Below are 12608 nucleotides of genomic sequence, written 5' to 3'. Positions count from 1 at the left end.
AGAGGTGGCATTGGCCTGATGGAATTTGAACTTTCCGTCAGGGTGGGCATGGCAGAGGGGCACGGCACTTTCCCACCAGAGAGATTAACTAATTGATCAATGTAATTAAGTAGTCAATCAAATAGACAAGAGTGAGAGGGGCTATTCCAATAACTCAGACCTGAATGTATACGTGCAGCAGTGAGAGGCACAGGGGGATTGGAAGGGGTGGAGGGAAAATAGGTTAAGGGCTGTGACATGGAAAACCACTCAACAGGACAATAATTTAAGTACCTGCCAATCAAAGGAGAACAATAGGCTCTCCCCTCAGTGCATACCTGCCCCTGATGTAGGGAACCCAAACTAAAAAAAATGCACCAGCATCCGATTCCTTAGGTGGGAGGCTAGTGGGAGTGGGTGGGGGCAATAGGTTAAGTTCAGTGACACAGAAAACCACTTAGCAGAACGATAGGTTAAGTACCTGGCAATCAAAGGAGAACAGTAGGTTGACATGGAAAAGCCCTTAACACAACAATAGGTTTGCCTCTGAGTGCATACCTGCCCCTGATGTAGGCAGCCCACAAGATGGCTTAGAATCTGTCTGCTCTCGTGTCCACCCCACCATACGACTCTGTCATAGTACTGTGTAATATACTACAAACGTTTACAACTTTGAGCCAATTTTCCAACGTTAATAATAAATAAAAATGAAATCATAAAGAGCGCTCAGGCACTCATTAAAGTAATAATAAACAGTACATATTTAAAACGAACAACATCTTACAAAGTATTAGACTAGCGCGAATTATTACACAAACACGAATTAATTTTGTTACTAATCTAAAGACACAAGTATTCTGCACATTTTAATAGTAAAAGGTGTCCTTTAAGTTTCGAAGTTAAAGTATATTTACTTTCCTTACTGATGCGTGTACAATAAATTATTGTATGATGCTAGTGCTAATTTAAATTCAGACTGTTTTGGCGCGAGTTTCATGCGGATCTGCCATGCAGCCGCAGATTTCTGCCTCTATACCTGCCCCAGCGACTTGACCGCTACTAATGGCTTTTCTGAGCATGTCTGGAAAACAGCAGACCTTTCAATTCTCCGAACTGGAAATTCCGCATACAGTTTACCAATACAGAGAACGTCCAGTCCCGCAAATTTCTCCTCGAGTTCGCCACGCCCGGCTGCGTAGTCACGGCCTTTCATTCTTGTACATTAAATGCATTCCTTTTGGTGTTCCTCGCCGTAATTTCGGAAACACTCCAAGCCCTATACGCACAAGTTTCGCAGAGACTATTTGCGTATCCAGGCCCTTTAGACTTTCATTCACGACACTGAAATTACATGTCCACACAAATCAGAACACAGGTGATCATTTTGTAACCTTTCGGCGTGTGTTCTTTTCGTGCCTGAGCTATGCACTGTCCACCTTTTGTTTCAGTATAAGGCTACACTTCAGACAATTACTCCCAGAGAAGCCTTCCTACCATTTAAATTTCTATTAGATACTAAAATATTTCTCTTTTATAGAAACACATTTCTTGCTACCCTGATTTTATATTTAATATTCTCTCTTCTTCGGAACATTGCACTAGCACTCGCGTGAACGATGAATCCTAGTCCGGCCATTCAGATTTAGGTTTTCCACGATCTCCAAAAATTGGAGAAGGAAAATTCTGGGATGGATCCCTTGAAAGGGCACGGTCGATGTCTTTCCCCATACTTCCTTAATTCTATCTTGTGTTTCATCTCTAATGTCGTCACTATCGACAGAGAGTTGATTTCTCATCTTTTTCCTTCCTGTTACCTCAGCCAGCGTCATTTGTTCGCTACCTAAATAGCAAATCTTATTCTGTTTTCTGTGACGATTTATACTTGCTGAAAGATGTCACCCATTAACCAATACGCTGCTTAGAATCGCAGTCCCTTGCATAGACATTCAACGACAGGAAGTGAAAGGTGATAAAGTTTTTATGAAAAGAAGGACATATGTGACCTGAAAATTCACTCAGAATCATTTGCTTTAATTGGATTACACTCCACTATCTTTGTGTTATTATTGTTGATGGTCATGTTATAATTTAGGTTCAAGAACCTATCCACTTTTTCAAATGCTCTTCCAAGTCCTTTGCCATTCTGACAGAATTACGTCATCTCCGTGATCTTGAACTCCCGTTCAAGATATTTCCTTGGTTACGTTCGCTATAAGCTCAATGTACATAATTCACAACATGGATTGCGGGATACAACTCATTTCATTCCCTGATTTCTCTGCCTTTCATGTCCCTCCATCCTTGTAACTATGGCCTGGTTTTTCTTTAAGTTGTAGGTAACCATCTACAATCTGTGTTTACACGTCCTACATTGAGATTTTGAAAGAATGTATTCTAGTTAACATTGTATAGATATACCTATAAATTTTAAAAGTGCAGTGAAGGTGGATGCGACTTTTTTCAATCTTCTAAGAGGAGTCACAGGCACGGTTTTACTATGCACGCTTCTAAATTTTTCAGAGAATCGAACCGATCTTCCCAAAAGTAGGCTGCTACCAGTCTTCCCAATCATCGGTAAGAAATTCGTGTTAGCATTTCGCAACTATTATTTATTATACTAACGGTTTTGTAGTATTAATACGTGTCATACACGCTTTCTTTGGAACTGGGGTCTTTACATTCTCCCATACTTCTGAAAGAATTTCGCCTGTCCCATACATGTTGCACATCAGAAGGAATTTTTTGTCAGGGTTAGTTCACCGAAGGATCTAAGTGGGGATTGCTACTTTAGGTGTATCGACTTAGGTCTCAGGTCTTTTGGAGCTAGGTCAAATTCTTCTCGCAGTTTGTCTCCCATTTCATCTTTATCTACTTCCTTTTCCCTTCACATTATATTCCATTTAGGTTAGTTTCTTTCTTATAGCTCTTATATATATGTGCAATTTCGTTTTTGCAATGTGTTTCTAGAGTCACCCCAAACAAATGCCGTTCATTATGTCCTTCATGCGACGCTCAGTGTCGATGTGCAGCGTCGGTTTGTTTCCCGTAACACAAAGTTGATTTTTGAAGCGGTATTTTATGTGCCCTTTCGACAGAGCGGTCCCAGATTAGTCTGTTGCAGATGTTTGTTGTATCGACATATATTAAGACGGACAGTAAAATAGGAACGATAGCTGATGCTTCATCAGCGACAACACCACCATTGCCCTCGCCAACTCCTATATGCATGCAGCAGAGTTGCTTAGTCGCTTAACCTTTGAATTCAGACTGGTCCATATACACCAATTTACAGTATTATGTGTCATCAGAGGCAAAATGGTTAAAATTTTGTATCCAGAAGTAGGTCGCACTGGCTTACTTAAAAGATGGAGCTCTATGAAAGTCTCAGAATTAAAATTTTGTTTTCTGTGACGAATTAGAGTTGCTGAATGATTTCAACCCAGTAATCACTACGCAGCTTAGAAAGTCCCTTGCTTAGACGTTCAACGACAGGAAGTGAAAGATGATAAAAGTGTTTCTACATTTTTAAGAAAAGTGGGACATATCGGACTTGAAAACATTTTGACGAGAGCTCTGTTTGCGGAACTGATTCATTCTGAATAGAGTAAATGGGGGACTGGTACTGGTTAATTTTACGTAATTCCATATATCATCACATGTGGCCGGTTTTTGATAACTTTTCTGGTGTATGGGGACCCGTCAGCTTATTCCTGGTATCACTGGAGCGTTCTATGTCGTTTTATGCTATTTCATAACTGACGTCCGCTAAACAGCGAAAAATCGCTGACTGTGAACGCTGGGTCGTTCAATTCTCTTTTCTGATCAGAACATTACTTGCTTGTATTGCACCAGATGATGCAACTAGAATGCTGTGGATTCGGTTGTGATTATAAATGAATCGGTTTTGTCTTAAAAACGATATATCCATGCTGTGGCTGCTCTCAATACAAAGTCTCCTGGAGAGAGTAACTTTTGAACATAGATCTTCACTTTTAAAACCTTTGTACTTTCATTGATTTATTACAATAAAGTCAATATTTAAAAAGCCTGAATATAGGACAAGGGCATAACGAAACAGAAATCAGCACATACCGACATATTTAAAAAAAATTCCCTGATTGTCACAGACTGGTGAGGTTTCTCATATACAATAATACAGGAGACTATTTTTCAATGATATTCTAAAGTCATTTCTCTCAAAGTCATATTTTCTGGTTTACGCTATTTATTCACCCATGTTGTCAGTTGCGTGCTTGACTGAGATTTGAAGTCGAAACTTTGGGAGCAGCACTGCCCAAGACAACCAATAGTTCAGTTTCAGCTTCCTGTCTGCCACTGTGTCTGTCATGAAGTTTCATTTTACATGCAAAAGCAATTTTCATGAGTGACCGTTGTTACACCTTTGTTTATTAGGCGGCTAACACATTTTTTAATATTTTTATTTTGCTTATTACAGTAAGTACAAATCTGTTCTACATCCAACACGGTAATGATTGCCTGTGTAGCAATTGTTTTATGACGTTACTGAAATACATTTATGCAGATGTACCCTTCTGAACCATTTATTCACATAATCAATCATCACTTTTGTCACAGCCCTGCCGGTAAAAGAGCATTATCCTTAGCCGATTCCTACGAAGTCTTTGGTATGCCGTTTCACATTTTTCTAACTAATCGATGTGATCCTCGTGCAGTGGTTCCCATTTTGTGCCGGAGCGCCTGCTGGAATCCTGCCAGCATACACAGATAGCCGTGCCAGTCGATCTCTCTCTCAATTGGCACAAGTCAGGGTCCATAATAGCCGTGTCACGTGAACGTTACAAGCCTCCGGCCGAGTGCGACTGCGCTCCAGTTGGGTTAATTGGAGAAATCTCAAGATCAAGAGAGGAAACCTTAAGATTTACGGAATATGTTATGGAATGCCTGAAAACTGCATGTATATTCAGCCAAGCATAAGATATCTTCATGTGTGATATTACATAATTAAAAACGCGTAGCTGAAATGCGTTACTGCCAATGGAAACTAGATGTTTTGTAGGCGTTCGTATTTAAGACAGCAGGAAAAATACGACTCCTTACGGTAGAAGAAGAAGTATGTAGCATAGCATCAAAGTCAGATGCACACAACGTGCACTTTTAAATCGTTCCCCTTGCTTGCAGAAAGCGAGCTCCAGTTAGAAACGTTGGGTACTTCCCGGTTATTCAGCATCAATTTTTACCACCAGCTCGCACAAGAAATCAAAATATTTCCACACGTTCTTAGAGAAAGTAGTCGAAGTAATCCTTAGCTGTCTGACTCACACTGAACCAATGTGTGGCTTCCGACTCATCAGACGTGCTGTTTCGTAGAGAGTACACAATAAGAATGACGTCCAGTGTCATCATTCAATCTCATCGACTTTTGTGTTGCTTCTACGTTGCCGTGTTCATGTGCTGGGAAGCAAGCTGACTTAACAAATAAGGTCCAATACTAGTATTATTTAAGTGACATAAAGTAACTCTACATTCTTGCAAGTTACTTAGTTTTAGTGTGGTTTCCTTTAAGCGACAAGTAGGTTCATATGATTCTTAAGGTCACGCACTACTCCTACTTCCTCTTTGCTAAGCTGCTTTATTTTATTATCTACAGCCACTTTCCCGATTACCAGACGAAATACGACAGGTTCATACTGCATCTGTATCAGGTGAAGCAACAGGTAAAAATATGTCAATACCCCTGGCATTAAGGTTCTCTGACATTTGGAGTTACGATATCCTCCAACTTTTTTCTTCCATATGCTGGTAATATTTTGGTATGACGTGCTCAAAAATTAAGTCGTAATAAGAGTGTGTGGCATATGCCATCCCCTACGCATGCATTCTCCTGAGCATGTATGGTGTTGACTTGCAATAGCTTTTGTAACTAGACCGTCATATCTCGTAACTACCTTGCGAGGGGACCATCAGACATGTTAATAATGGATTTTGATGTGTCGTAGGCATGTTGTAGAGAGACCTGTCCTGATACCTGACTAGCGGCTTTTAATGCAACGGTATTGACGTTGAAGTTTCATGCGTACCCACCATAACTATAACGTTAACCGCGTTTCGACCAAAGCTGCGTAGCGCAGGTGCTGATGTACATGGTTACCACGCTGGTAGAACGAGTTCAAACCCTCCCTCTGTATTTTTATCTCAGTTTCATTTTGCAGAATATCATTATACAGTATATGTCTAACAACATTATACGAAAATAGTCATTTTCGACGTAGTAATGTCATTAACATACACTGACGGAAAAAAACAATCACAACACCAAAAACGACTTATACTATATAGGCCGGCCGGAGAGGCCGAGCGGTTCTAGGTGCTTCAGTCTGAAACAGCGAGACCGCTACTGTCGCAGGTTCGGATCCTGCCTCGGGCATGGATGTGTGTGTTGTCCTTAGGTTAGTTAGGTTTAAGTAGTTATAATTTCTAGGGGACTGATGATCTGAGCTGTTAAGTCCCATAGTGCTTAGAGCCATTTGAACCATTTTTTGTACGATATAAACGAAAGCTGGTAGGCGTGTTTTTACATCTGAAAGATGTTGTCTATTCATGATTCGTAACAGTCAAATAAGATTGACACTAGTAGCCACTACGAGAATGGAAATCAGGTTTGCTTCAAATATACACTGTAATGGTCATCAGCGTTAGTAACTTTTCAGACTTGACGTGGTGAGTTGATGCCAGTTAAAAATGCTTTTAAGGCTTTACCGAGTTCGAACGAGGAAATGTAGTAGTGCTACAAGAAGCTGGAGGTTCCTTATCCGAAACTGCATTAAAACTTGGCAGGAATGTAGTCACTGTATATGATTGCTGATAACGGTGATCACGTGAATGTGCGGGAGCAGTAAGACCAGTCTCCGGACGGCCACGTGGCACTGCCGAGAGAGAAATTAATTGTGTTCGGTGTATGGCTCTGGAGCACGTTACTGCATCTGCAGCAGCAAGTAGAGCAGCAGTTGGCATCACAGCGACACAATGATCTGTTATAAATAGGATACTTAAAGACCAGCTCCAATTCCAGCGGCCTGTAACGTGCATTTCAACTGACACCAAACCACCGGCCGTTGCGACTTCAGTGGTATCAATCGAGAGCTCAGTGTACAGCAGGATGGAGGTCTGTTTCTTTTTTTGATTAAAGCTGATCCTGCCTCGGTGCTAGTGATGGCAGTGTGTTGGTTAGAAGGAGACCAATTAAGGCCTCGCACCCTACCCATCTGTGTGCTAGTCGCACTGGATCCACACCTGGATTGATTGTCTCGAGTGCGATTGCAAATGGCAACAGGAGCACTCTCGTAGTTATCCCAGGATTCCTGATGGCCAATACGCACATCAATCCGATGATTCGACCTGTTGTGCTGCCACTGATGAACAGTAGTCAAAGGAGTGCTTTCCAACAGGATAACGGTCGCCCACACATCGCTGTTGTAGGCCAACAAGTTTTACAGAGTGTCGACATGTTGCCTTGGCCCGCTCGATCACCAATCTATCTCCAATCGAGCACGTATGGGACATCATCGGACGACAACTCCATCATCTACAATTAGCGGTAACCGTGTTTGTATTGACCAACAAAATGCAACTCTATACCAAAAACTGTGATCCGGCACCTGCCCAGCACAATGCATGCGTGTTTGTATGCTTTCATTCAATGTTCTACGGGTTACTAATGTACCAGTATTCCACATTTGCAATGGCTTACCTCTCGCTTATATTAACCTGTGGATCTTACAATGTTTATCACATCAATATTTTACCTTGACAAATGTATTCCCAAAATATAATTGCTACAAATTAATTTTTTGCGTGTTGCAATCTTTTTCTGTCAGTTGCTTCAAATGTTTATTCAGTTTGTAGTTCGTAGGTGAAATGCCAAATATCTGGACAGCTCGAAACAGTTCACAACGATGGATGAATTATTACCAGCTGCAGAAGGATTCCAGTTACAGACCTCGACCTCGATTATGTATTTAAAACTTATCAAACTGGGTGCCAGTACCAATCTACCAATCGATGTACAACAAATCCCTTGCGAAACAAGGAGCGAAATGTGATTTGAACAAGATTAGACGTTCCCCCACAACACAGTACACTATAATTGCTTCAGGAAAGTAGTCATTTACGTTTTGCTATGTATGCTAGGACTATACGATAAATTTGATAGGGTTCTTGAAAAAAGAAAGGAGAAGTAGACCCATAAATTCAGAAATGTAATTGTAACCTGCACGAAATCAAGGAGGTTCATGAAAGTGCTGTACGAATAGTTTATTAAATCATTCATTCTTCCGTACGTGGGGCAAGAAAAATATCTTCACATTATTGATTCCTGGGAAGTGGCACACTGATCAGACACTTTACATTCATATCTTTGTGTGTGAAAGACAAGCACGCACTTGCACCGTAAAGCTTATCCCACCCGAGTGCACTTCAGTTTACCAACACTGTGATGTTCGTTTTGACAGGCAAGTTAAAACGAAAGGAACTGAATATACTCCCGAGTTGCTAATAGTTAATACAGAAATCGCTGCGAGGGAAGATCTGATAAAAAAATATTCCTTGCTTCTACATAAATTTCGTGCACCTGTTTCGACAGGAATGATCAAAAATACGTGGCTTGCATCGGAAATGATTGAACAAAGAAATGCCTTTTCGAATATAAACGATCTGTGTTTTCTGACATGGCTTCTGAAAAATCCATGTGCTTGACAGATAGTAGCTTTTGTTAAATGTCATAGCGCTCTACAAACTTCTGCTTCTGTTCTGTTTTAGCACAGCAAGCGGTAAAGAGTAACATGATGACGTACTTTACTCTGTAACAAACGAAATCTATATTTGAAGAAAGTTTGCTGTTTTCATTTATTAACGAAATTATTATGGTGAAAATGACTACATATGAATAATTTTGCATGACATATAAACTATAATGACATTCTGTACGATAGTACACGGGTGGTATTTAATCCCGTACGGTCACGTACTTTACCGCTGTGCTACGCTCGCTCGATCAAATATGATAAACGTTACGGATGTAGAAGGTACACATAAAACTAAAACATCGATTCTCTCGGAAACCAGGTACCGTCGCATGAAAAGCCGCTTACCAGGTACTGAGGAGAGATTCCTCTACGAAGAACCCAAGACCCTTCAGAATTCGTGATTAATTGGTCTGATTGTCCCCTTGCTAAAGCGACAGAAAGTTTACTAGAGGTAGAAGCTGTGTCTTATTACCTCAACAAGACTCTTATAAAGTCCTTACCACAGAGTTACAAGGCACTGTTGATACTTCAATGTGACCACACACCGACTTACAAGACAAGTGCGGTTTCTTCGCTTGCTTCTGAGCTGTTACACTGGTACAAAACTTGTCGTCTCATGTGTTCAGTTGTACAGAAAGGAACTATAAAGTAGTTATGGTCATATTTTCCAGTATATTAAACTATGTTGGAATGCAGATTCACAGATGTGCATCATAGTGAATGAAAGGTTTACATTTAGATGTTGTTTGTATTTCGTCTGTTCGCCTAAGTATTTTGGACGGTGTAGTAAAAATAGTGTAAACATTCTCTTATGTTATTTATTTAAAGATCGTATATCTTTCGTATCCCACTGTCATACATAACAGCTAGGCGAACCAACATTTCCTGATATACCGCCCTTCTACAATATATATCTATATATATATATATATATATATATATTGATGTCTTCATGTTACCCGATTACCTAACCGTCTGTCACCGTATATACGCTGCTGGCCATCAAAACTGCCAGGCAAGGACGGATAGCAAATAACAAAAATTTTGTTACTGTGCTTATACAGTTTGTAGGAAGTTGCAGGTGATTAAGGGGAATACCGAATGCGAAACATAGAACACAGAGCATTGACGTCTGGCAGCAATAACGACTTCGATCCAGCTGGTGTTCGTGTCAAACTCAGCTCCGATGACATTGCGTGCTGATTCAGCTCTGAGTCAGAGATCATCAATACCAATGACTGGCGAGTGGGGTATCAGTCTCTCTGCAATCCATGACCAAATTATTTCAGTGGATAAGGCACCTAGAGAAAGTACTGTGTACGGCAACAATGGAACACCCTCTGTATCAAAGTATATCAGAGCAGCACGGACTACATGCTGTACTGCGTTATGCTGTTGCAAGATAAGATCACAATGATGTGTAAGGTGGGGCACTACGACGGGCATTAACATTTCAGAAATGCATCGACTGCTGTCTAAGTTACTGGCTAGACGATGATATTGCGTGCCGAGTGATGCCACATACCAGAACACATGGAATGGGCCTGTCTGATGATGTGGAAGGCAATCTGCCATCATTCATTTTACTTGGAGCCTCCTGCACATTTACGTTAATCTTGTTGCTGGGGCTCCTTTGAAGAGGCAACGTGACGCCACTCTGTTTTCAGTGTTGTTTTTGGGTGCACCACTGTCACCGTGCCCCTCATCGCTGCAGCACCAAAGGAAGCTCCACCAGTAATCACCGTGACGACAGTCCGTGGTGCCCCAGATGTCGTCGCACCCTCCGCAATGAAATTGTCTTGCAGCAAACAAGCCCATATCTTGAGTAGATGTATATGACATAGTGGTAAAATCTTTCGTTTTCGGGCGAATATTTTGCTTCTCCTCTGCTGTGGTAGTCATGTGGGCTTGGTGCGATCAAGCAATGGTGATGAGTATGGCCCACCTGGAGTAACTGACTCCAAGATTGCATGACAGACGTGGGATCCTCATCAATGCGACAAGCAACAGCTTAGAATGAAATTGCAGTCTGTAATGGCCACTGGTGTAAATTTTCAACGTATGCTGATAGAAACTTCTCCTTCTTATACGAGGCATAAGATTATCTTCTCACAAACAACCAACATAAATATTGAGGCCATTGCTTAATCTTTCCTTATATACATCAACTCTTATGTACAAAACTGACTTGATGCACAATGATGGAAAAAATAGCTACATCAATAAGAGGTTGTGCAATGTAAAAGAAATTTGGCACGCGAGTTTCTACATCAAAAAGGTGTTGTCTATTCGTACTTCGTGTGAGTCGTGACACTAGCAGCAAATATGAGGATGAAAATCAGGTTTGCATCAAACACACGCTGTAATGGTCGTTAGCGTTAGTACCTTTGAGATTGGACGAGGTGAGTTGGTGTTAGTCAATAATGCCTTTAAGGCGCCAAAGACGCCACTATCAACACCTCACTCAATTTGAACCTAAGGACATCACACACATCCATGCCCGAGGCAGGATTCGAACTTGCGACCGTAGCAGTCGCACGGTTCCGGACTGCGCGCCTAGAACCGCGAGACCACCGCGGCCGGCGAGGGCGTGTAATAGGGCTACCAGAAGCTGCATGTTCCTTCTGCGATACTGCAGGAAGACTTATCAGGAATGTAGCCACTCTACATATTTGCTGGCAGCAGTGATGACGAGAATATACAGTCGAACAAGACCGGGCTTGTGACGGAATGTGGCACAACCGAGAGGGAAGACCATTGTGTCCGGCGTATGGTTATGGAACATTGTAATGCATCTGTAGCAACAATCTGAGCAACAGCTGGTACCACTGTGACACGATGAACTGTTACAATTAGTATACTTAAAGGCCAGCTCCAATCCAGACGCCATGTAACGTGCATTTCTCTCACTTGCAGCAGTGATGACGAGAATATACAGTCGAACAAGACCGGGCTTGTGACGGAATGTGGCACAACCGAGAGGGAAGACCATTGTGTCCGGCGTATGGTTATGGAGCATTGTAATGCATCTGTAGCAAAAATCTGAGCAACAGCTGGTACCACTGTGACACGATGAACTGTTACAAATAGTATACTTAAAGGCCAGCTCCAATCCAGGCGCCATGTAACGTGCATTTCTCTCACCCCAAACCATCACCGTTTGCGACTTCAGTGGTGTCAATCGAGAGCTCATTAGGCGGTAAGATGGAGGACTGTTTCGTTTTCTGACGAAAGCTGGTTCTGTCTCGGTGATATTGAAGGCCGTGTGTCGGTTAGAAGAAGGTCAGTTAAGGGTCCGCACCCTCTCCATCTGTGTGCTAGACACGCTGGATTTAGGTTAAGGGTGCGATTTCGAATGATAGCAGGAGATCTCTCGTGGTTATCCCATGCAAAAAAATGGCTCTGAGCGCTATGGGACTTAACATGTGAGGTCATCAGTCCCCTAGAACTTAGAACTACTTAAACCTAACTAACCTAAGGATAGATATCACACACATCCATGCCAGAGGCAGGATTCGAACCTGCGACCGTAGCGGTCGCACGGTTCTAGCCTGAAGCGCCTAGAACCACTCGGCCACTCTGGCCAGCTATCCGGTGCACTCTGACAGCAAAATTTTAAGTCAGTCTGATGATTCACAGGTCATGTCGTGTCATGTTGTGTCATGCTGTATTGATGAACAGCATTAAAACAGGATAACGCTCGCCCACATACCGCTGTTGTAACCGAACGTACTCTACAGAGTTTGGACATTTAGTCTCGACTTGCCTGATCCCCAGTTCTGTATTCAATCGAGCTCATATGGGACAACTGTAGTATCATCCACAAACAGCATTAACTGCCCCTGT

General features: G+C 41.8%; 1 non-coding gene across 1 annotated transcript; it reads right to left on the bottom strand.

Moving 5' to 3' along the window:
- Window positions 1-12262: 12262 nt before the first annotated feature.
- Trnas-aga (transfer RNA serine (anticodon AGA)) lies at window positions 12263-12346 on the bottom strand. The gene has a single exon. It is a non-coding gene; the product is annotated as a tRNA-Ser (tRNA).
- Between the last annotated feature and the right edge of the window lie 262 nt (window positions 12347-12608).

Source organism: Schistocerca gregaria, chromosome X, assembly GCF_023897955.1.
Source record: "Schistocerca gregaria isolate iqSchGreg1 chromosome X, iqSchGreg1.2, whole genome shotgun sequence".
In the NCBI taxonomy this organism is placed as follows: domain Eukaryota; kingdom Metazoa; phylum Arthropoda; class Insecta; order Orthoptera; family Acrididae; genus Schistocerca; species Schistocerca gregaria.
This window is presented reverse-complemented; position numbering and strand designations above follow the sequence as displayed.